Raw genomic sequence first — 23,924 nt, 5'->3', positions numbered from 1 at the left:
GCAGCTACACAGCGGCCGGGGCTGCCGGTGCCCACTCTGCACCAGCACTAGGGCCAGGGCTGTCAGCACCCATTCTGTACCAGCACAGGGTCTAGGGCTGTCAGTGCCCACTCTGCACCAGCACAGGGGCCAGAAATGAAATGAAAAGGCAACTTATAAAGCGCGAACATTCACCCCAAGGTGTCAAGGCGCTAGCTCATCAACTGAAATTAACTGGACGATTCATGGCCACGTCAGAGGTTAAACAGCCAGGTCTTCAATGCCTTCCTGAAGGACAGCAGGTGTGTTTCTTGTTTTAACCTAAGGGGAAGGGCGTTCCAGAGTCTGGTCGTACCGACCAGAAAACTTCTCCCACCCCAGGAGGATTTTTTTAAACCTGGGAATTATCAGGTTGTGGGAATGGGAGGAACGAAGATTGCGAGCAGGTACATAAGGCTGTAGATTATGTTTAAAAAAGCCCGGCCCAATGGCCTTAAACGCGATGCAGAGAGCCTTAAACTCAATCCTCCTCCTCACTGTCAACCAGTGTAGTTCCTTGAGCACTGGTAAGACAGATTTATGTCTTGGGATATTCAGCAGAAGACGTGCAGCAGCGTTTTGCACAATCTGTAATTTGGACAGGCACTTCTTCCGAAGGTTGATAAATAAACCATTATAATAATCGGCTCTAGATAGCACCAGAGCCGCAACCACTAACTTCCGCAGCTCAACCGGAATGAATGGAAGAATCCTTCTCTGTAATTTTAGTGTGAAAAAAGAGAGGGCTGTGACCTGATTTACATGATTTTCAAAAGAAAGCAGAGAGTCAAATATGACTCCCAAGTTTCTCACCTTATTTGTGGGCGTTGGCAATGGGCCCAAGTCTGACGACCACAAAGTAGGGCCCCAGAAATTAGTATGGCCGCTAAAAAGTAGGACTTCAGTCTTACTGGAGTTCAGTTTCAAGCAACTGGCGGCCATCCAATCCCCAACCTGACGAAGACAGGTGTGAAACTGTACGGCAGTGTCATCAGGGGAGCCTGTCACCAAGACTACAATCTGGGTGTCCTCGGCATAAGAAATAGCAGAGAAACCCAGCGATCTAGTTAGCCTTGCCAGTGGTGCAACGTATATATTAAAAAGGGTTGGGCTTAACAACGAACCCTGAGGCACACTGCATGGCAATGTAAAATTTGGTGACAAACTCACCAAAAGCCACAAATTGGTCCCAATCAGATAAAAAAGATGCAAGTAAGGCAAACGCCTTCTCTTTAATACCGATCCCCTTCAGAACTTCCAATAATTTTAGAAGGTTCACCGTATCAAATGCGGCAGAGAGGTCAAGCAGCACAAGGGCTGCATTGCCTCCTGCATCAACGGTCTTCCTAATCAATTCAGAAGCTGTGATCAGTGCCGATTCGGTGCTATGATGCTTTTTAAACCCAAACTGGGTTGCATCCAAGAAAGCGTGCTTCTCTATATATTTTGATAAAGCACCATTCATGGCTTTCTCTACCGTCTTAGCAGGCAGAGGAAGTCTGGAAATTGGACCATAATTGTGAGGATCTGCCCCCTCCAAATGTGGCTTCTTCAACAGGGGGAGAACAGATGCCAGTTTCCAACTTGTGGGGAAGATGCCCGACGAGAACATTTGATTAAATGCCAGGGCTGTCAGTGCCCACTCCGCACCAGTAGAGGGACTTTAAAGACCGACTCGTGGTGCCCTGCCCGCTCAGCACCAAGACCGGATCTGTGAAAGGCCATGTGCGCCCACTTTACACCAGCACAGGGGCTGGTGTGCAGCACAGGATCTATAGAAGGCCACGTGTGCCCACTCTGCACAGTACATGATCACTAGTGGGCACTAGGTGCCAACACAGCGCTAGCACTGCTCACTATAGCTCTCTCCGTGTACACAAGGGGTAGTGGGAGCCCACTCTCCACTGGCATAGGATCCCTGAGGGCTCTCAGGTGGAACATGTAGGATTCTAGAGGAATTGGCATCTTAATCCTTCTTCAGCTCAGGATCTGTAGGTCACTGATTGTTCACTGTGCACCCTACATGATATATAGTGTTGTGTTTACTCCTCCTACACAGAGGGCTCTCGTGCAACACTGTAAGGTTGGCATGAGTGCCCACCCAGTGCCATCAAGGGGGTTGTAGTCCATAGCCACTCGCTGGTGCTGTGTGGGCATCCATGTCCTTCGGGTAGTGTTGACAGAGAGGGCGCCAGTTGCATGTGAGCAGGATGGGCACTCGCCCTTCATCTACAGAGGGCATTGGATGCCCCATGCACCATCACAGGATGTAAAGCAGGCCATGTGTGCCCACATCGCGCCAGCACAGGGGCCGTTTTTTCCTCTGATGTCCAATCTCCTTCAAAGGCCCTAGGTGACCTCTCTGCACCAGCACGCCCCCGCCAATTCTCTCCCTCTCGCCCCCCAAGCGTGGGCCCTGCTCCCGATCACACAGGGGCGGCTGGCACATTCTTTCCGTCGCTTCCCCCTCGCCCGTCTACTCATGGACGTCAGTTCACCAAAATGCCAGGGGTCGCGGAAGTGACATCACACACCCTTTGACCTTCACTTTCATATACACACACATTCACACATACACTATCTCACACTCTCACCTGCAACACGCACACAACATACATGTAAAAGCATTTTTTCAATTTACCTCAGCTGCCAGGGAAAGTCCTATTCCATTTAATTGTACGGCATTTTTATCACAATAATAGTGAAAATTTTAATTTTCTTCACTATTAGTGTAATAAAAACTTGATAGAAAACCAGGGAGAGCCATAAGGAACAAGCTATGGTCGAGCTGCAGCTCTACCCCAGGCACTGATCTTGCCTCCCCCGAGACCAGAGGTTGCAAAGGCAGCGCCAGGGGTCACATGGGGCAAATCAAAAAATCAAAGGAGGGAGTGAAGAGGAAAAAGGTAGAATCGTCCTCCTCTTGATTCTGTTATCCAACATAGGGATTCTACCATGTAGTATGTAAATATATATGCACCCATATGTGTGCTGCTATTTTTATTTTTATTTCAAGTGTTTAGTCATACGTGAAAAATGGTGCAAAAGGATCAGAGCTCTTTCTCTCAATTTGTGGGATGGGCAATGTTTCAAAAAATTGTAAAATACCCCTCACCCACTGAAACCTGATTCACGTATGACTAAACACTTCAAATAAAAATAGCAGCACACACATGTGTGCATATATATTCACATAATACATGGTAGAATCCCTATGCTGGATAACAGTCACATGGGGCAAGTCAGGGGTCACAGCTGCGACCCCTGGAGACCCCTTAATGACGTCCATGCCTCTACTGACAGTATTAACTCACGGTAAAGGAAGCACTGGCGTGTCTGCCCTCAACATAAAGTTTAAAATAATCATCTGGGCATCAAAGAGAGGGAGTGATATAGGGAGACCAGCTGCCCACTAGTGACGGAGGACTGACTACGTGTATCCTGCCCCCAGCCAGAGCCGCGAGACAACTTGCTGCGCCCCTCCCACCCTCCGCCCGCAGAATGTAGTGAGGGCCCTTAAGACTCCGGGATCTCACAAGTATTTATGGGTTTACGCTGCGTGGGAGCCTTTGACGGGCGATCCATGCGCCTAGAAGTCCCTTTAGACGAACGTCACTCTCTATACATTCTAAAAATCAAATCCAGCACTGTCAGTTCCTGGGTGCATTTGTGAAAACAGGTGCTTGGGTAAATGGGAGTCAGAGAGTGACCCTGCAGGGCTTTTTCGCTGATGCACCAAGCACAACTCTTTAAGAAATATTTAAGAAGCACTCTATATATATATAAATATATATATATATATATATATAGAGAGAGAGAGAGAAATATATATAGATATAAATATATATAATCTGCACAATTATATAGGCACATGCATCAATGTAAAAACCGGTCGCAAACGGGCAGATTCTCAGAATCTGCCCCTTTGCGACCGGTATTTTTGCATTTGGGATGCATCATCCCAAATGCAAAAATCGCTATTGAAGGAATCCCAAAATAGCGATTCCTTAAATAGCGATTGCATTTAAGGAATCCCTAATTGAGATTCTTTAAATGCAATGCATGAAAGTTTAAAAAATAGCGATTTCGCTACTAGCGGGAGCAAATTACCATGAAGCTGTACTTCATGGTAATTTGCTAAAACTTGAAAAATGCACTTATTTGCATGTTTCTAAGTTTCACGTTGCGCACACACATGCCCTTAGAGCATGTGTGTATGCAACATGTGTGCAGAGTTCAAATACATGGGTGCAATAAGGTGTCATTTTGACACCCTTGCACCCTAGAAATTGCGGGAGCAATTTGCGAGTACCTACTGGTACTCGCAAATTGCTCCCGCAATCTCCAATCCATTCCTATGGGCCTGGAGGCCCATAGGAATGAATGGGAAGCCATTCATTAATTGCGACTCGCAATTTGTGAGTCGCAATTAATGAATGTTAAGGAATCGCTATTTTAACCTCTTCTGTGCCCATGACGAGATAGTCTCGTCATGGAGCACGGTCGCGCTGTGCCCATGACGAGACTATCTCGTCATGAACCCCACCCACTAATGAAACGCCCGGCACAGGAGGGGGAAAGGGCGTGGCACAGAAGGGGTTAATAGCGATTCCTACATGCATAGGCTTTTGCAAGTCCTTAATTGCGAGTCCTTAATATTCGCAATTAAGGACTCGCAAAAGCTTTTCTTGATGCATGTGCCAGATAGTTTCCAGATCCAGTGCCCTGCTTAGTCAAAAGAACTGTATTCGTGAATACACTGATACTTATTGTCTTGCTTGTTGTAAGTGATGCGTCCTTGGGCACTGCTAGGAATTGCACAAAAATGTACTGCCTTATCGGTGCAGAGCTCTCTTTCAAAAGGGCATTTACACACACCACCTTTCCATCCTTAAATGGTGCTAAGAAACCTGCACTGCAGGATGAGGGAGGGGAAGCGCTATCCCCCTCCTCCCAGAATTGATCCCATGCAATGAAACCAGGAGCCACCAGCTGCGTCCCTACGGCACGGGGCATAGAGTGCGCGTCTCACTCAAGGATTACGGTAATAGGTTCGCCCAGTAAGCCTCCAAAGCACGGTGCTATTATGCTACTAGGGCAAGCGCCCGTGAAATGGGGGGATAAATGCGCCAGCAGGGCACCGAGCAGCATTCAGCAGCCTACCCGCACCCCTCCCAATCACCCTACGTCTTTCTGGTGCAGTGCAGGCGTCTTTCCACAGGCCCGGTAGACTGTAGGGTGTCAGTAAAAGTCCTGCTCCAAAGATATGTATGCAAGCTATAAGTCTACATTTGGGGTCCCTACTGGACCAACTCTGCTTTTCACCATTCTAAGGTCGATAAAAAGGCGTGCGCAAGGGTTAGGATAATAAAGAACGGGTAACGGGCAAGAAATGGCTGTTATCAGAGTACGCACGTGTGTGACTCCCTGCTCTGCACCTAGTCGCGGTAAGGGGGGGATGGGGGGGGGGGGGGTGGAAGCACGGCCATACTTTTATTTATAGGTGTTTGTGAAGTGATGCATGCCATATATTTCCTCCTGAAGGACAACGGTACAAGGAGCCGAGCCCGGCCTGGTGGTCCGGGAAGCTCTGGTGCACCGGCGGCGGAGTCGAGTTCACAGACAGATTCCTCGAAAGTCTCCTTGGGTTTGCATGTACAGACGGACAAGCCTTGAGCGTGGGCGCCCAGGGTCAGGTGTCAGGAATCGGCCTTCGAGGTAGGTGTGCACCCCGACGAGAAGTGGCAGCGCAGTGGAGAGTACTGTGTGCCTATCAAGAGTCAGACAGAGTGCGTACTCCAGGACTCCGCCTTTCAACATTCAGACAGTGATAAAGGGGACAGGGAAAGCAGCTTTTCTGTGCACAGATGGGTATTTGAGGTGAGACGAAACGAGGTTTAAAGCGAGGCTGATGTGAAACCAGGTGGCTGCCTGCAGGAGAGCGCGGGCATTGAACCTTCTTTGAGATACGGAGTGGATTAATGGATGGGGGGAGAGGCGGAGATAAGGATGGGAAGTAAGGGTGAACAGAGGACATGATAGTACACAAGGGGTCAACCAATGGTTCCAGCCAGGGGAGAGAGGGCTTTAACAGAAAGCAAAGTGTTTTAAGGGACGTGGATGCAAAGATGTAGGGTGTCAAACGAATACTGTAAACACAACCTGGTTTAAAGGAAGAGGCAGGTAGAGCGAGTCATCCTTCCGAGGTCTATACAAGCAGTTGCAATTTCGATATTAATCGTAGCATAATTGTTCTTTGTAAGGCGCTTTGACGAAAGCGCCATTTGATACCTGGTTAATATTCACACAATGGGTAAGAGAAAACACACAGCGGTTTAATGGAAGGGAGAGAGAATATCTGGGTGGGAAGGAGGCGCTTTAAAGCGTGGAACTCACGGGAAGCGCTGTACTTCATCTCCCGAAGGTTGCCAGGTATATATGTGGGAGGGGACAGATTAACGGGGGGCACTATTTGCTTACAGATCAGGTGGCTTCAACATGTTCACGTGAAGCACTTGGACCACGAATTCCGAAAACGATGGGTCCTGGGACAGAGCGATCTCCTCCCAGCCCCCCACAGGCGATGGATGCTCGCATGAACTGAGGTGGTCTGTGGTCCCTGGTACGTTCACTGCCGCCTCTCACGGACCGGAGGCAGCAGGGCTCGCCCCCAGCCGGGGCTTTCCTCCCTTTCCTGTCCAGGGCAGCGCGCACCCGCAAGAGGAAATGCCTGGTGCAGCGCCGTGCTTCCTTGTAATCGTGTGGGGGGTCGGAGGCATCTGTCCGACCCCTCATCGGCGCTGCTTCTCTGCTCGTGCGGCGACAGAAGGGCTCCTACATGGCTTATACAGGTCAGCAGCGCCTTAGCAGCGCCTGAGCAGTAAGGAGGCTGTAGTACCCGGAGTACCGCTTTCCCCCTGCCAAGCTTCATCCGCAGGGTCACACAGACAGCTGGCACCCTCCTGCCAGCTCGGAAACACCCCCGCCTCCATCACCGCTCAGAGCCCACGAGCCCTCGCAGGGACCACACTGCTGCACGCACGAGCCAGACGTAAATACAACGCGGTTTGTTGTTGTCACAGACACTCGTCCCTGCCAGGGCCAGCGCACGCTTCCGCTTCCAGGCGCACGCACCCCGGGCGGCTGTCACGCAATACAACACCGGGCAGGGACCAGTTCACAGGTGCTGCCGGCTGGAAGCCGAGAGCCACACGGACAGGATGCGCAAACAGCACACCCCCGGCTCTTACCGTGCTGTGGAGGTGGGGGAGCGCAGGTGCTACCAGGCGCCGCGGGGAGGGTTCTCAGCAGCAGCCCCAGCAGCAGCAGCTCAGCCTCTTCCTGCCCCCCATGCCCGGCTGACGGTGCCGAAGGATGTCCTGCGCCCGCCGCCGCTGCTGCTGGAGATGAAATGTGCCAGGGAGACAGTAGGAGATGCAGTGAGCTGCACATGCTCCCTTCTGACGATCCCTGCTTCCTTTAACCCCCTCGCCGCCGCAGCCCGTGTCCTCCTCCGCTCTCTGCCAAGTTCAGGGAGCGCGAGGGTGGCATTGTTCATTCACCCTTAATTCAGCCCGACCTGTTCGTTCACAGCAGCCTCCAGGCTTCAGCGTCTTATGGTTCTGGCACCCCCCCGAATTAACACCTGGCTTGAGAAAGGCCCTTGGTAAGGGGAAAAAGTTGCATGTATTTGTAAACACAGAATACAGATAATATTATCTGAAGTAGCCATAAAAGGAGAGGTTGCACTTGTCTCTGAGTTCACAGGCACGTGGTCAGGCTTGCCACAGCAAGAAGTATGTCATAACAAGTTTTTCGGATTTGCATAATTGCCACTGTACCTTTCGAATAGTGAAATATCGCCAAGATAATTCCAGTCAACAAAAAAATCACCCAAAAACTATTGAGAACACAAATATCGACTTTAAATACTTTGGTGGCCGATTTCGATGGCGGATGGACCTGAGTCCGTCCCACATCGATCTGGAATTGGACCGGTCGACCTCCTGCAAGCGGTCCCAAACCAGCAATTAGGATGCGACCGAACAGTGTTTGGGCGCACTCTCACACTTTACAATGGGAGCATGTATTCCGAGCGGAATGCATGCTCTCATTGTAAAGAGCTGAGGTGCAGTTCATCCCTGCGCCCCGTGGCAGGCCCCTCAAGGGTTTTGGATGAATGAGAGTTTGGAGATAGAGGATATATTGAGAAAGGTATAGGGTGAGAAATAGGGTCAGGAAAGTGTTGGACTTTGGAGGGGTCAGATTTACTATTCCCACTCCAGCCTTAACAACAGTAGGGAAAGGGTTGGACTTTCGTGGGGTAAGATTTACTATTCCCACTCTAATATGAACAACAGTAACTAAGGGACTGAGGGTCGAGGGGGTCAAATGTACTGTTCCCACTCCAATCTGGGCAACAGTGAGGACAGTGTTGGACTTTAGAAGGGTTAGAGTTACCATTCCTGCTCCGACGTAAGCAACAGTAGGGAATGTGTTGGATTTTGGAGGAGTAAGTACTAGTGGAACAAGCAGGATATGGAAAATATTAAAACTTTAGAAAGCTCCAATTTAATTGCCACTAACCTAAATTGATACAAAATAAATTAGATATTTATCAGACACAAAAAATAAATATATTTCAAGACAACATTTTTAAAAATAGCTTTAACATTATATAACTAATACAGTTAAAAAAAAATTAAAACAGAAAATGAACACATAGAATTACATATAAAATAATATTTAAATCATAAATAAATTAACAAATGTAAAAACTACATTTAAAATACTTTCCACCCTATCACCCGAAAATCCCTACAATCATAAAAACAAATAATTGAAAAGATATCATAAAACTAGCAAATTCATTATTAAACACACAAACATACATTTTTAATACCCTAATTATTAAAATGTAAATAACGCAATTTATCAATTAACCACTAATTAAGTTAACAAAAAGTATTATCATATTGTTAAGATTAGCAATTAAATAACTTACAAAAATATTTACATAATTATCCAAATAACAATTTAAAACATGTAACAAATGAAAATCAATTGAAAAATAAATATTTTGAATACCTCTCAATCCTATTCCCCAATAGCACAACAACCCACCAAAGCAATAAATAAAATTTACATGTAATGAAAAAATCTTAAACTTTATTACTTATTTAAAATAAATGAAACAATGCAAATAATTAAACACAACTAACATTAAAATAGTAACAACACATAACACAAAAACAAATACAACTCAACTAAATAATTAAAAAACAATATTACTTGGAAGTACATTTAAGAAGAATGCACTTTTGTGTATGTTCCAATACTATTGCCACTTGACAAAGTAAAGATATTTACATTAAAAATCCTGTCTGATGGAAGGATGACACCTCACAGTAAAATAATAACTATTGCAGATCGTTTGAACACAAGATGACAGGTCAGTGTACATAGAATAAGTATAAAACTCTTTTTATTGTTAATGTACATCACAAGAAAATATGATTCCCATTGGCAGAAAAACCCAGTGGTGGCTGCCTCAGAACGGGGGTGGTGGTGCGGAGGGGTGGATTTAAAAAAATAAAAGTACCGTCTCCACAGCGCTGCCGCACACTTTTCCCACTGCTGCACGCCTCTCCTCCGTCCTCGGTCTGCTGGAAGCACCGGAAACACTAAGGCTCTCCCAGCCAATCACAATGCTGCAGGAGCAGCGTCGTGATTGGTCTGAGTGTCCTGTATGGACGCTCAGGCAGTGCCCGGGAGCCTGGGCATATTCTTCACGGGACTGTGCAACACAGCCCAATGGAAAACATGCTAAGTGCGCATGACGGTTTGGCCAGCCCTAGAGGGCCAGCCAAACCGTCTTGTGCACTTAAAGGAGTGCAAACCACTCCTCCCCTGCTCTGGTTTCACAGAGTCCAGCTCCACCCGACTCTCACATATAAAAATAAAATGATAATAACGTCATCTTATTATCATTTTCTTTGTCGCACTGCTGAAATAGCAGTGGGGCGACGCTCCTCTGCCTTAGGGGAGAAGCCAGCACTGCGTACTATGGTCTTTGAACTACTGTATCCTGAAGATGTATTTTAAATATTATGGGCCTGATTCACCAAAGATAACTTGCACTGTTGAGTAAGTTTATGTTTTTGAGTATGTTTACTACTTTTCGGTATTCGCAAACTCTGAGTGGAAGTTACTACTAAAAAAAAAAGACAGTTGTAAGTCAAGTACCACACATGGCCAACCACTGGTACTGTAACACCCTACCATAGAAAATAATAGAGGTAGTGACTTAAAATAAAACCCCATAGAAAATAATGTTAAAGTAAATTGAATTATTTTAAAAAGTTAAAAATGTAAATGAGTATAAATTAATGGTAACAAAAATATATAAAAATATTACATATTTATTATCAAATTATAACATTTATAATAGCATATTTTGAATTAAAATATAATTGTAACAAATTTCATTACAAATATTGACATGAATTTTAATTAATTTTATACATATCTTTAATAATAATTGATTCACATTAAAAAAAAAAATCTTTAGGTGGGAATATAGTTTATAATTTAAACTTCAGAAAACTGATTTTAATTTAATTTAATATTTTCCTTAATTAAAAGTTTAATTAAAAATTAAATTAGTGCTTTAGATTTTTTTTACATTTAAAGTAAATATATAAAACTAATTTACATTATTACTTAACATAAAATATTTGTAATATTTATTTTTGAGATAAATACAATTTCAATTTTTGGTACACTTTACGATAGGAAGACAATGCAGTCAGGGATCATATGAGAATCACAGATATCTTCAACAGAAAAAGAGAGCAAGAAAGAAACTATGCAACTATTCAAATCAACAAACGCTAAATATATTACACCAATGGTGTTTATAGTTTACCTCTCGCTTGATGATAACATACTGTGATAGCCCCAGCCCTACCGGCAGTCAGGCCTTCAGCCAAAAGGCAGAGGAGAAATCCAGGACTATCAGTATGGAAGGTGAGTGCACAAGAGTTCAGTATCATGATTGCAGAGGAACTATTATAAATACCACGGAGGTAATGCCAAGATGGAGAGAAGTAGCACGCGTCTGTATACAGAGTACACAGAGCAAAGGGAGCAAAAGAACTAAACAGGAACAAAAGAGTAATCAGGAAACAAAGGATAAAGAGGAGGGGTTTCAGAGGACAAGCAGGGGTGGGAAACTGAGAGGAGTAAAAATAACAAAAAGTGAGGCATTACTGATGGAAGTGAAGTAAGCAAAAACAAGGCACTGACCTGGCCTCTTATATTCAGTGACTCAAATGGCCTACCACTTGCAAAGGAATACTTACCTCCTAACTTCCATGCTCCTGTTCTCCGTACTCACCAACCTGTCCTCTTCTGATTTAATGAATGTCTAAACCCTGCATGCCTGCCTAAAACTACTGTGCTAGTGTGATTGTTTCTGATAATCCTGGCATGCACCTTTTAGGATTTGTTGGACTGGGTCACAGGGCAATTCCAGGTATATGTATTACTATTCTAGTAACTGGCTTTACTGAAGCAATAACTTGTCGCTTTTCTTTTTACATTCCTGTAGAATAATCAAGGCCACCTGATTGTGCTATTGATAGCCTAGGCTTGTTCCCAACCCACTTCACCACTTCAGCCATTGGCTAATTTTTCTGTGAATTATGGCATTCTGATCTTTCACAAGGAGCACATCCATACTTAAGAAGCACGTCCCATAACATGTATCGTGTATACAGGTCATGATGTGTTGTATATACAGTTGAAATGCTAATAAAATATTTTTTTTAAAAAAAGGAGCACATCCATACACAAATTAGTTCTCTTAAGTGCCCAGGGACTCCAATGAAAATGACAATGTCTGTTGTTTGATACCAATTTTTTTTTCTCGTTTAGGCAATATATATATATATTTTGGCAAGGGTCCAGCTGCTTAACCAACAATAAACTTTTGCAAGAGCCATGACAAAACAAATCAAGCACTGGCAAAGCCAAAAGGCTAGCAGCAAACACCGGCTTTATTGGATTTGCCAATGCTTTTTTAATTGGTACTGCTCTTTAGAGATAGTTAATTTGGTTTATGTTATGTTATTTATATCTGTAAAGCACACTATCAGCTGCAGGGGTATCCTGGTGCTGAACAGGTGTGTGTGCCTAGACCTGCCTAGGCCTACGGTAGGTTAGTTAATTGAAAAGGCAGGTCCTCAGCTTCTTGTAGAATTCAAGATGAGAGGTGTGATAGGTAGTTGAGCTGCAATGCTGACATGACCTGGCTCAGGGAAAAAGTTGTAGTCTATAGAGGTGATTTTGGACCAGTACAATTCAGAGAGCTTGTTGCAAAGATCTTGAAATGGGGTGATGGTGTTGGCGACAAATTGTAATCAAAATGAAATGTTTGATGATAGTGAATATTTCAGAAGGGCTGTGTGCTTGGCGTCAATGGGCACATTTGAAGATGTCTTTATCTGTGGTGTCTTCAGTTGTTCTCCAGTTCTGCTCCAATTGCTTGCAGTGGCGTTTCGTTTGCCTGAGTTTGTCTGTGTAGCAGCTAGTCCATGGTTTGGCTCTTGTTGTTGGGTTGTGTTTGAGGGAAGCCAGGGTGTTGGAGCATACAATTATCCAGCTGTTGAGGTTCCTGATGGCTATAAGTAAGTTGCTGGTGTTGTTAAGCCGGTGCGTGTAGAGGGTAGAAGCCCAGAACAATTCTGTGATGCTTTTCCAGCTGTGGCGGGCAGGCACAGTGGTGGTAGGTCTGAGGTGGTGGGGGATGGGTATTGTTGCTAATTGAGGAGAAAATCAGGTACAATAGGTGTCAGGTGGTATTTGTGGGTTCGGTAACATGCTGAGTGAGGCAGAGGTTTCCAAAGTTTTCTAGAAGAACTGGGGAATTTGGGGCTGGTCTATGAATAGTCATATATTTTTTCTTACTGAAATCTGTTTTTTGCCCACTTTTTCACCATGTGTTGATGATTTGTAGCTAGAGTTTTGTTTTTTACATGCCATGACAAATGGGGCCCTTTCTCCCCATTTTGCATGCTGACCATTCCACGCAGTCAACCTCCTCTAGGTTACCAAATGGTGCAGCCCCCAAATCCTTGGCACTTGACTGGTTCTCCTAACCATATGATGGGGATTAGACAGCCAGTCAGAAAGAAGCTAGACCTCTGACCCCCTGGTCAGGGAAACTGCTCTCCCCTCGCGCAGTTCTATCCTTGAGGCTCTGCCCCCTGTGCCTTTCTGGTTCCAGGTAGGTGTTCTAGGCCCTCTGCCATCCACAGGCTTCTGCCTGCGCCTCATCCCTGGTGGTCCAGTGGGAGAGCCATGCTCTTCTGCTAGTCCGCTCTGCCAGCCTTTTCTCTGTCTGCTCTCTTTTCTATTTTCTCTTTTTCTGTCCTTTTGCCTTTTTTCCTCTTTTTCACTGTTTTCCTGTTTGCCTCAGTTTTCCGTGACCAGCACCAGGGACCCTGGTTCTAACACCCTGCCACTACGACTCCAGCACTCTCCATGCACTCAACCCTGGACGCAACAACAACTGCCAGCAATCAATGCCGAGAAACGCCCAAGGTCCAGTCTTCTGCGGACACTGGTGCCACACCATCCCCCACCTATGGGTCCAGACAGCTACCACCAACCCTCCAGATGCCAGCACACCCAAACCCCTGAGCTTCATCCTCCTCAATGTATGCTCCCTGCACAGATACGCAGTAGAAATCTGGGACCTCCTCAACACCCTCTTGCCCACATCGCCTTCCTCATAGAGACCTGGACCAATGCCAGCTCCGCTCCTGACATTGCAACCGCCATCCCCGACGGGTGCAAGATCCTGAGGAAAGACCACCCCAACCACCCTGGTGGAGGGCTCGCCATAATCCATAAAAGCTCCCTCCAACTGACAACCTCCATCTCGAAAAATATCACTTCACCCCCCCCCCCCCAATGGAACTCATCCATTTCATCCTACTAAACCTTTCAGCAGCCTTCAATACCGTCTCCCACTGCACACCAGAGTCCACAACACCGACATACAGGGAACTGACTTAGACTGGATCCGCTCTTTCCTTTCCGACAGAACACAAGGGATAAGACTAGCGCCCTTCCTCACCACACCCACAGAGATCAGATGCGGAGTACCCAGAAGATCTACCTAATTTGGTGCATTCTGTGTCTCACCAAGTTGGAGTTGCTACAGCCCTACCAGATCAGGAACAGTGCCATGACCTCAGTCCTGGCAGCTAAGTCTTGGTGAAGAAGCACATTCTGAAGATGTGTCTGGACCCTCAATGGAAAGGTCAGTTCAAAGTGATCCTTGTGACGAACACTACAGTTAAGTGTGGGGGTCTCCCCAACTGGAACCACACTTCCCATATTCGCAGAACAGAGTGTTCACTTGATGATGTGACAGTGTCTCTCCCAGAAGTGCAGTCTGCAACGGAAGGGCATCCAGAAGAGGTTCAACAAGCTACAGAATATCAATGAGAACCCACAGCAGCACATCCTTGGCTTGCAGGGAGTCTTGATGAGTTGATATCTAGGGTTGAGATCGGAGAGTCTTGGTGTGTGGCGCTGGTTGAGCCAGATTCAGACCCTGACAAAGGACCTCATGCTGTATCAAGTCGAGTAGAAGTTGTAGACAGCTAGCTGAGAAGGCAAGAGGGAGAGAGACTAAGTTTGCCTGCAGAACGTGTATACCTCAATGAAAGAGTCTCTTTCCACATACCCAAAAGAAACCTCTGCTTCGCCGACCTCGCCATAGCAGGGACCCTGCGCAGCTACAGAACCAGACACGGTGGAAGAGCCTTCTCCTACGTCACCAGCCAAGGCCTGGAACGAGCTCCCAGTCAACATCAGACTCTCCCCTACCCTGCACACCTTCAGGAAGAACCTCAAGACCTGGCTTTTCGGTTGACCTGGAGCTGCACTCCCTGCGCTTTAAAAACCCCTGATTGATTGATTCATCAAGAGGAGTTTTCTCCTCAAACGCTTATATTAAGTTGCTTTATGAACAAATTGACACTATGGATGCTAAGGATGCCAACGTATGTACGCAGTTAGCTATGTAAGCTGTAGAAGGGATTACCTATATGGTTTTAGATGTAGCCTTTTATTGAGTCTTTTATATGGAAAAGGTCATTTTCAGTATTATTTCTCGAATTATGACTTAGTGCTTTCTGAAGGTCCCATGTTTAAGCATTTGAATCGTCACCCCAGTGCTAAAGATATGGATACAGCCTACTGGTCCTTCAAACCCTAGATACTGTTTTTGTTCGTAGACATCATTTTACTTGTTCCTTATCTGAAGTTTAAAAGACATTTTTTAGAATTGGTGGAAGACAGGATAAGGGCAACGGATGCTAGATGGGGAAGAGGGAAGGATCAAAGGCATAGAAATCAGTGGGCTTAAGAGGAATTAGAACATCAAGAGTCAGGAGTTATGCCTGCACTAACTTTAGATTGGAAACACAAGGGAAAATTATGGGTGCTGTGATCACATTTTTTAATATGGAGGAAATTTACCATTATTCAGGGAGGCCACAGCCACAATTCTGAAATACCTGGAGTTTATTTGTTTGTGGGGAACATGCATATTTTACATTGCCCCAAGGATGGTATGGTACATGTTATCTGCCAATAGTCGTTCTGAAGATTTATCATGTAGAACATCTGGATAATTCAGCGTGGAGATCAAAGTTAGAATCAAACAAAGCAGCAGTGGTTATGAAATAGTTGAATATATATGTGGTGTTTTGATTCTTTCTATAGGAGTAGTTTTGAATGATCTCAACATTACAAAGTTGTCCACCATAGTTGATAAGTTAGCTTCTAGAACAGCAGATTTATTGTTGGCCATGGACACTGAAATTATAGCTATAAGGTCTATGGTAATGCAGAACCGCCTTGGGTTAGACATCCTTCTCACGAAGGAGGGTGGAGTCTGCAAGATGTTGAAGGTTCAGCAATGCTGCACCTGTATTCCTGGTAAGAGTGAGGAGGTGATAAGATACATTAAGTAAAATACAGACTGGAAGGGAGATTTAAAGGAGTTAGAAGCAACAGGTCCTTGGGAAGCAATTGGAAATGGGTTTACAGCAGTAGGCAAGTAGTTTGGAATCCTTGGAAGTGGGATATAGGGCTCTGTTTTGAGACCCGTCATGATAATTGTCCTTCATGCAATCTGTTATTTTGTAATCTTTAAGGGGTATAAGTGTATGAAATGCAAGAAAGGAGAAGAGTAAAAAGAAAGGATGTGGAACTAGAGGAGGGGCAGTGTAGATATTATATTGGCATTGAACATTTGGAAAACTCTAGATGAGAAATGTTGAAAACATCATGGGTTTGAGCTGGTCTCATCTGACAAGATTCATGTGTTGATTGTGACGGCTAACATCAGAGGGGGGATTGAAGAAGCTTAATTTAGGCTCCACCCTTACACGTCACAAAAATGAAATTATATACATATAACTGACATTTATTCACTGTATGCCTTAACGTCATTAACATGTGAGAAGCATTTAAACGCATTAATAGACTGAGAGTATAGAAATTGTAAAAAATTACAGAAGAATAGAAAATGGACCATTGATTATTTTGAGGCATTGCTGCACAGGCAGCCTCTCATGGCTAAATTAGGCTGATACCCTAAGGGAAAACCAAGTAGGAACTTAACTGTTTCAGCTCTAAACCAGAGTAAGAGAGAACACTCCCATTTCCCTCTGGTTTCCCATAAATAAATAACTGAATTTATCCCCGTATTTATAGGCAGATAGTTTACAATAGTTGTTTTCTGAGAATTAACCCTGATCCTCTGCACCTGCAACTGAGTCAGCAATAGTGCAAACATCTGTTTTTTGTCAATGGCAACGCACACAGATGTGTCAGAAAACTCATGAGACAGCCCAGTCCCATCGAGTGACTCTTTAAAATACGCCTACCAGGGACAGAAGAGCCCTTGTCGCAAGACAGGCAATCAGTAATTATAGCCCTTGTTAATGATGCTTCCTCAGTCTGCCAGATGGAAAGCCACAATAAAGGGGGACTGGTACGAAAAAAATCCCTTAAATTAGTTAAGCCCAACTCACTATGACAAATGAAGAGAGAGGAAGATATGGGACCAGCGAAATTTATCCTACAGAAGCGATTTTCCTCTCTCTGTATGTCCATACAATCAGTAATTCCCCAAACTCGCACCCCATAAGAAGCTCTCGGGGCACATTGGGCAGCATAGATTTGTAACAAAGGGGCCAGTGACCACCCCCTAATGGGATGTGGAAGACTAAGAAGCGAGCCTGTTGACCTAGACAGTTTTGCCCCGCATTGTGAAATCTGAGGTGCCCAAGAATCTGACAAGCTAAAAGTGACACCTAAATAAGAAAAAGTGTTTGTGCTTGGTAGGGTATCTAAGTCAACTACGATTTTTTCAATCTGTGCTCGCTTTGGGTCGCACTTTGTTAAGAATGATTTAGAAAAATTAGTCAATAGATCAAGACTAGTCATAAAGTTCACGAAAGTGTGAAATAACATACGCAAGGCCTTGGGAGTGCGGCTCATTAGAACTCTTTCATCCACGTACAACAACGCTGGAAGAGAGGTGCCATTCATCTTTGGAACATCAGGGGTACTAGATGGCAACAGGGTGCTAAGATTATTAATGTACAAAGTAAACAGTAATGGGGCGAGTACCCACCCTTGGCGGACTCCGCGCCTAATCTGGATAACCTCTGACACTTCGCCACTTTGACCATACCGTCCCCTTGCTTTAGAGTTTGTGTGGAGCCTGACCAGTATGTGTATAAGTGCCTCATCAATTCCCATCTCATGAAGAAGTTTCCATAGCCTATCTCTATTGACACAGTCAAAGGCCATGGACAGATCCATAAAACCTATAGATAATGGGGACTTCTTTGCCACTGTATATTTACTGATTACTAAATTCAAATTTAGACACTGTTCCACAGTGCATATACCAGTCCAGAAGCCATATTGACATGGATTAAGAATATTATTGTCTTTGGCCCACTCTTGAATCCTATCATAAAGGACCCCTCCAAATATCTTTGCCGGGATGTCAATCAATGAAATGGGACGGTAGCAGTGGGGCTTTGTACAATCTCCTTTTTTAAAGATTGGGACTATAGTTGAGTTTGCCCATGAACTTGGTATGGTAGAGTGGCTTAAGCAGTTAAAAACATTGGTTAGAAAAGGGCCCCATATATCCAGGTTAGATTTTATTGAATCATTGGGAACTTCATCGTTGCCTGGAGATTTACCCCCGTGCTCTGCTGGGTAGCTACGACAACTTCATGGAGGGACACACGCAAAATTGTAGATGGGACCAGGCCTGCAGACTATTGAGAATTAGGGTCAGTGTTGGATTTGGCCCTTTTTTGCATGGTCATCCCAGAACCTTTTGCCTTCCTATGGTATTTTTTCTGACCTGTTGTTGGTGGTTTTAGGACTCTGGGCACTTTATCACTGCTGTTCAGTGTTAAAGTGCATGTGCTCTCTATGGTAAGATTAGTCTACACCTGTTTGGCATATTTAATTGACCTCTCAGTCCCTTGTACAGTGGTATCTCATATACCCTGGGCCAGTAAATTAAATGCTACTGGTGGGCTTGCAGCACTGCTTGCGCCACCCACCAAAGTGGCCTTTCAAACCTGTGCAGGGCCTGTGCACGCAGTTTACTGCCACTGTGACGTGGCACCTAAAGTGGTTGCAACGTCCGTGACTCCCCTTTTACTACATATCAGTCACCCCTAAGGTAGGCCCTAGTTAGCCCTATGGGCAGGGTGCGGTGTAGGTAAAAGGTAGAACTTGTGTCTTAACTGTGTGGCATGTCCTGGTAGTGACAAACAGCGTATTTGGTTTCTCACTGCTGTGAGGCTGCCCTCTCATAGGAATGCATTGGGGATTCCCTGATATGTGCTTCAGTTATGTTATGTTATGTTATGTTAAAAGAAATTTGTAACGCGCACTATCACCATAGGTTTCTTGGCGCTCAAATGACCAGTAGCGTGATTCAGGAGAGAGGGTTAAACATATGCCGAACGAAAGAGCAGAGTTTTTAAAAGTCTGCGAAAGGAATCGTACTGAGGACAGAGGCGGAGTGAAGGTGGCAGAGAGTTCCAGGTAGAGGAAGCCTGGACTGAAAAACTCAAGCCACCGTGTTTCTTCCTTATAAATTTGGGGACCTCAAGGAGATTGAGAGAAGCTGAGCGAAGGGCCCTAGAGGGAAAGTAGCGAGTCAGGCACGAAGAGATGAACGCAGGAGCTGCATTCGAGAGGGCCTTGAAGGTGGAACATGCCAATTTGTAAGTGCAGCGCTTAGAGATGGGGAGCCAATGCAAACTAAAAAGGAGGGGAGTAACATGCTGGTGTTTAGGCTGGTGGAAGATCAGACGGGCAGCTTGATTCTGAACCAGCTGAAGTCGATGAAGGAGACCAACTGGAATACCCGCATACAGCATATTGGCATAGTCAAGCCTTGAGGTAATGAGTGCGATAACAACTTGGGTCAGAGCATCTTTGGTAAGAAACCTGCTAATCTTGCGGATCCGCCTGAGATGGAAAAAACAGGCTGAAGTGACCGAATTGATTTGCGGTTTCATTGAAAGATCTTCTGAAATAATCACCCCGAGGCTTTTGACTGAGCGCACGGGAGTCGGAGCGGCCCCCAAGGATGTTGGCCTATAGGTGGAATTCCATGGATGGTTAGGGCCACCTACCAAGACAAGCTCGGTCTTGGTAGGGTTCAGTTTTAAGTGGCTGTGATACATCCACTCAGCGATAGTCAGCATAGTGGTCTGAAAATTAACACGGGAGGAGGGAGAAGGGTCAATAGGAAAGATTAACTGAAGGTCGTCCGCGTAATTAAAAATTGTAGCTGGGGAGTTGCGGAGGGAGGCTAATAAGGGTTGGAGATACAAATTAAAAAGAAGCGGGGATAATGCCGAGCCTTGTGGGACTCCGCAAGGGAGAGAAACAAAAGGCGCGGACAAAGTGGAGAGATGGACGGACTGAGATCGCTGATGGAGAAAAGATCTGAGCCAGTCGAGGGCCACTCCCTGGATGCCGGCATTGTGGACACGGTCGATCAAGATGGTATGATCGACCGTGTCGAACGCCGCTGAGAGATCTAATAGGACAAGGGCCTGAGATAAATTATTGTCAGCGCCCTTCCTGAGGGTGTCCAGGACTGCTACTATGACCGCCTCGGTGGAATGGAGGGGTCTGAATCCCGCTTGTTGAGGATCCAAATAAGAGGAATTCTCTATGAAAGAGCTCAAACAGCGGGTAACATAGGTCTCCAGAATTTTTCCTAAGTAGGGGAGGAGAGAGATCGGTCTATAATTGCTAAGTATGGTGGGGTCAGCATTAGACTTCTTCAGGATGGGTAGTATGGCGGCTTGCTTGAAAGAGAGAGGGACCTCCCCCTTTGCAAGAGAGTTGTTTAATAAAGCAAGGGGGGGGGCCCGGACAGGCAAGGAAGGCCTCTCTCAGAATCTGTGGGGGGCAGCAATCGTTAGGGGAACCTGACTTAACTTTGAGGAGGAGTGAGGTGAAATCCTGAAGGGAGATAGGTGGAAATTCCGTCAAGATACTGGTGTTTCTGGGAGGAAAAGGGGGGGGGACAGGAGATGCCGGGTTAGGGATATTGTTCCTAATGGTTATTATTTTCTCTATGAAATAAGAGTTGAGTGCGTTACAGAGGGTTTGGGTCGGCTGGGGCTGAGGGGTAACCCTGTCCGGCAAGGAAAGCTCATTTACTATCGAGAAGATGTCTTTCGATTTGTTGTTGGAGACCAAGATTAATTGGGAGAAGTATGCCGTCTTGGCTGCTAAGATCGCTTGTTTATAGGTTTTTAGAGCCCCGATATGGACAAGTTTTAACTGGGGGTCATAGTGGTGACGCCAACGACGTTCAGCTTGCCGCAAGGCAAGTTTATCTGCTTTAAGTTGGTCCGTGTACCATCGTTGCGCGTCATGGGGGCGCTTAGTTTTTATCTTGTTTAGAGCGGCTACTTTGTCACTGGCCTTGCGTATCCATTCTTCAAAGTTAGCTGCCTGAGCCTCAAGAGAGGTCAGAGATATGGGAGCAGAAGAGGCGAGGATGTCATGGAATTCGGACAGGTTAGCACTTTTCCAGTTACGAGCCATGAGATTCTTGATGCGGGGGGGAGGACACGGGATGTGCAGATGAAGATAGAACGAGATGAAATAGTGGTCCGACCAGGGACAAGGGGAGACTAAAGGGGATGAGATATCAAGATCCGATGTCCAAACTTGGTCAAGGATATGACCCTTAAGGTGAGTGGGGGTGTGGATGTGTTGAGAAAGATTCATGCCTTTCAAAAGGTCGGAGAACTCGACCGATAATTGACTTTCATGAGCATCTGAAGGCCAGTAATTAAAATCGCCAATCACCACCAGGTTAGCGTGGTCTATTGCTAGTTGAGCAATGGAGTCGCTGAAGAGTTTGGGGAAAAGAGGCATATAGTCAGGCGGTCGATATACAAGAACACAAACGAAAGACGATTTAGGGGAAATAAATTTGAGTGCCAGGAGATCTGATTTAGGGATAGAGATTGCCGTAACCTCGGAGAAGGTGTGCGTCGAGCGGATGATGGCCGCCACTCCACCACCAGACTTCCCCGCAGGCCGGTTAGTGTGTATAATGTAGTAACCGGAAGGGATTGCTGCCAGAATATCCGGAGCTGAATCTTCAGTGATCCAGGTTTCTGCTAAAAGAAGGATATCTATGGTGCTTTGATGTAGCAGTTGGAAAATCTCAAGCTGATGACGAATGAGGGAACGGGTATTGAGGTAATAGATCAGCAGAGAGGCAGAAATCAACGATGGCAAAGGGGAAGAGTCATACACAGAGTCCGGTGCCGAGGGGTCAGAGGGAATGTGTATGCCACATGCTTGAGCCGCTCTGACAGCGCGGGCAGGGATAGGACCTGAGGATCTCAATCTCATAAGCTCGGTAGAGGAATAAGAGTAAAATTGGGCATTACGGCAGGTCCCAGGATACCTGTTTCTGGTCCAGGGAAGACATGGCTTGGCAGTTCGGGCTGGACTGTTCCCATGACGCACAGGGTCAAGACTGATTTGCATATAGCTGTGTCTGAACTGGGGTGGCAAAGTGATCTAAAGAATGATGATGGATTCAACTTAGATCTGTGACTGGGGGTGAGTGTTTGAAAAGTTTCAGCACTCTGTCCATCATCTCCTGGTGTTTACTTTTAGAAGTAGGCATTTCTGTGTGCTATGTGTGTTTTTTCCTGCCTGTTGTGTATTGACTGTCTGGCCTTGGAGTGACAGGGGCTAGGGGGTGCAGTGGCTCCAGAGGGTCTGGGTGATTCAGCGCTAGGCTGAATAGGCCTGATCTGCATTTGGAGTAGTGGAAGGAGTAGCACCTGAACCTGAATAGGGCTGTGCCTGCCTTCCACAATGCCGGCTCCATACCCTATGGTGTGTCTGGGGCCAGAGACTGCACTTACAATGGGGAGTGTTGTGCACTTGATAAGTGCCCCCCAGAACTGGTTTGAGTGCCAGGGAGCAGAACAAATACTTTTTACAGTATAAGTACTGGGGCTGTGACCCCATTTTTGTTGAACTATTGAACTTCTGGAACTTGGGGGGGAGCACACTGCATGGACTGCAGTGTGCCAGGAGAAACCGCCACTTGGAACCACCTGCTGCCTGCTGGGCAGCTGAAAGGACTGCCCTCTGCTAAAAGGGCTGTGTGCTGGCCTGCCTGTGCCCCTTTTCTTTACCCCTGTGCTGGGGAAATTATAGCGCTGGTGAGCTCTCTTTGAGTCTGCTGCCCAAAGAGGCTTGGGCATGGCTGACGTAGAGAGGAGCGCTTTTTGCCCTGCAGCGTGGGCAGTGCCCCCTCCCATCTGACCTGAGCAGTGGAGGGGAGAGCCAAGTCGAGGGAGGCGCTCTCCCCCTACTGGCCGTGGTCTCTGCTGCATTTCCAGTTATTGACAGCCAGGGCTCTGCTACTTGGCCCCGAGCCACATGGCGACAGTGCAGCATGGTTCTCAACTGAGAGCTCAGGAGGCACTCTCGTTGCGAGCCTGGTTGTGGGCAGGGCACAGAGACAGAGGTCAGGCAAAGGCCGAGCATGGTTGTGGGCGGGGCCGTGCTCGAGGAGGAAGCCAGAGACACCAAGGTCGCCGGAGACTTCAGTCCACGTCCTGCCCACTTTGTGTCCCCGCAGCTCAGCAGCTACACTGCATGGTCGCGGGCCCCCGCCGTCCTGACAGCCAAGGCGGACGGCCCTGACCTAGCAGAGGCTTGCTTCCCAAAAGGATCGTGTGGCTGTGCTCGTCCCAGAAGAAGCAACACCTCCTGCGAGATCCTGGCGGGGAGGTGAGTTCCCCGGGGAAGAGCCGGCCGGAGGGAAATCACCATCCCCCATTTTGCAACACAAAGGCAGCTGCACCGCTTTCGGGGCCATTTAGTTGACTTCACAGGGAGTTGGGGGAGACCAAGTGAGGTTGTCCCACCCTTGGGGGGCATTGCATTACCTGGTGGCATTGCGGGGATCACCCCGACGCTGGACACGAGACCCGGAGAAGTCTCCAATGTAGTTGGCACCAGCAGCTGCGCCTTGGAGAGTTGCGGCAGCTGGCAGTTGTGTGGCCTGTTAGGGTCCTCCTATTGTTCCTGTGGGCATCGCGGTGTAAGTCCACAATAGGCTCCTGCCTCGGTTACCACAGCAGCTGCACCACGAGTGGTGGGCAGCTGCCTCTAGCTAGTGGGGGCAATTTGGTGCAAGATGATGCACTGCACTGCACTGCAGGATATGTACAGCGATTGTAGAAAATGATGCTATGCCTATGGTCTTGTAATATGTG

At 46.5% G+C, this 23,924-nt stretch overlaps 2 protein-coding genes across 5 annotated transcripts in view; one reads left to right on the top strand and one right to left on the bottom strand.

The window, feature by feature from the left end:
• Positions 1–7,481, bottom strand: part of TMEM229B (transmembrane protein 229B) — a 367,657-nt gene extending 360,176 nt beyond the window's left edge. The window contains exon 1 of the mRNA XM_085627152.1: positions 7,269–7,481. The gene's annotated coding sequence lies outside the window, so the exon portion shown is untranslated. The remainder of the gene's footprint in view (positions 1–7,268) is intronic.
• Positions 1–23,924, top strand: part of LOC146799567 (uncharacterized) — a 338,081-nt gene that overhangs the window by 255,157 nt on the left and 59,000 nt on the right. The window lies entirely within an intron of this gene.

This window comes from Triturus cristatus, chromosome 9 (genome assembly GCF_964204655.1).
Source record: "Triturus cristatus chromosome 9, aTriCri1.1, whole genome shotgun sequence".
Lineage (NCBI taxonomy): Eukaryota > Metazoa > Chordata > Amphibia > Caudata > Salamandridae > Triturus > Triturus cristatus.
The sequence above is the reverse complement of the archived record's forward strand: the minus strand, read 5'-3'. Positions and strand labels throughout refer to the sequence as shown.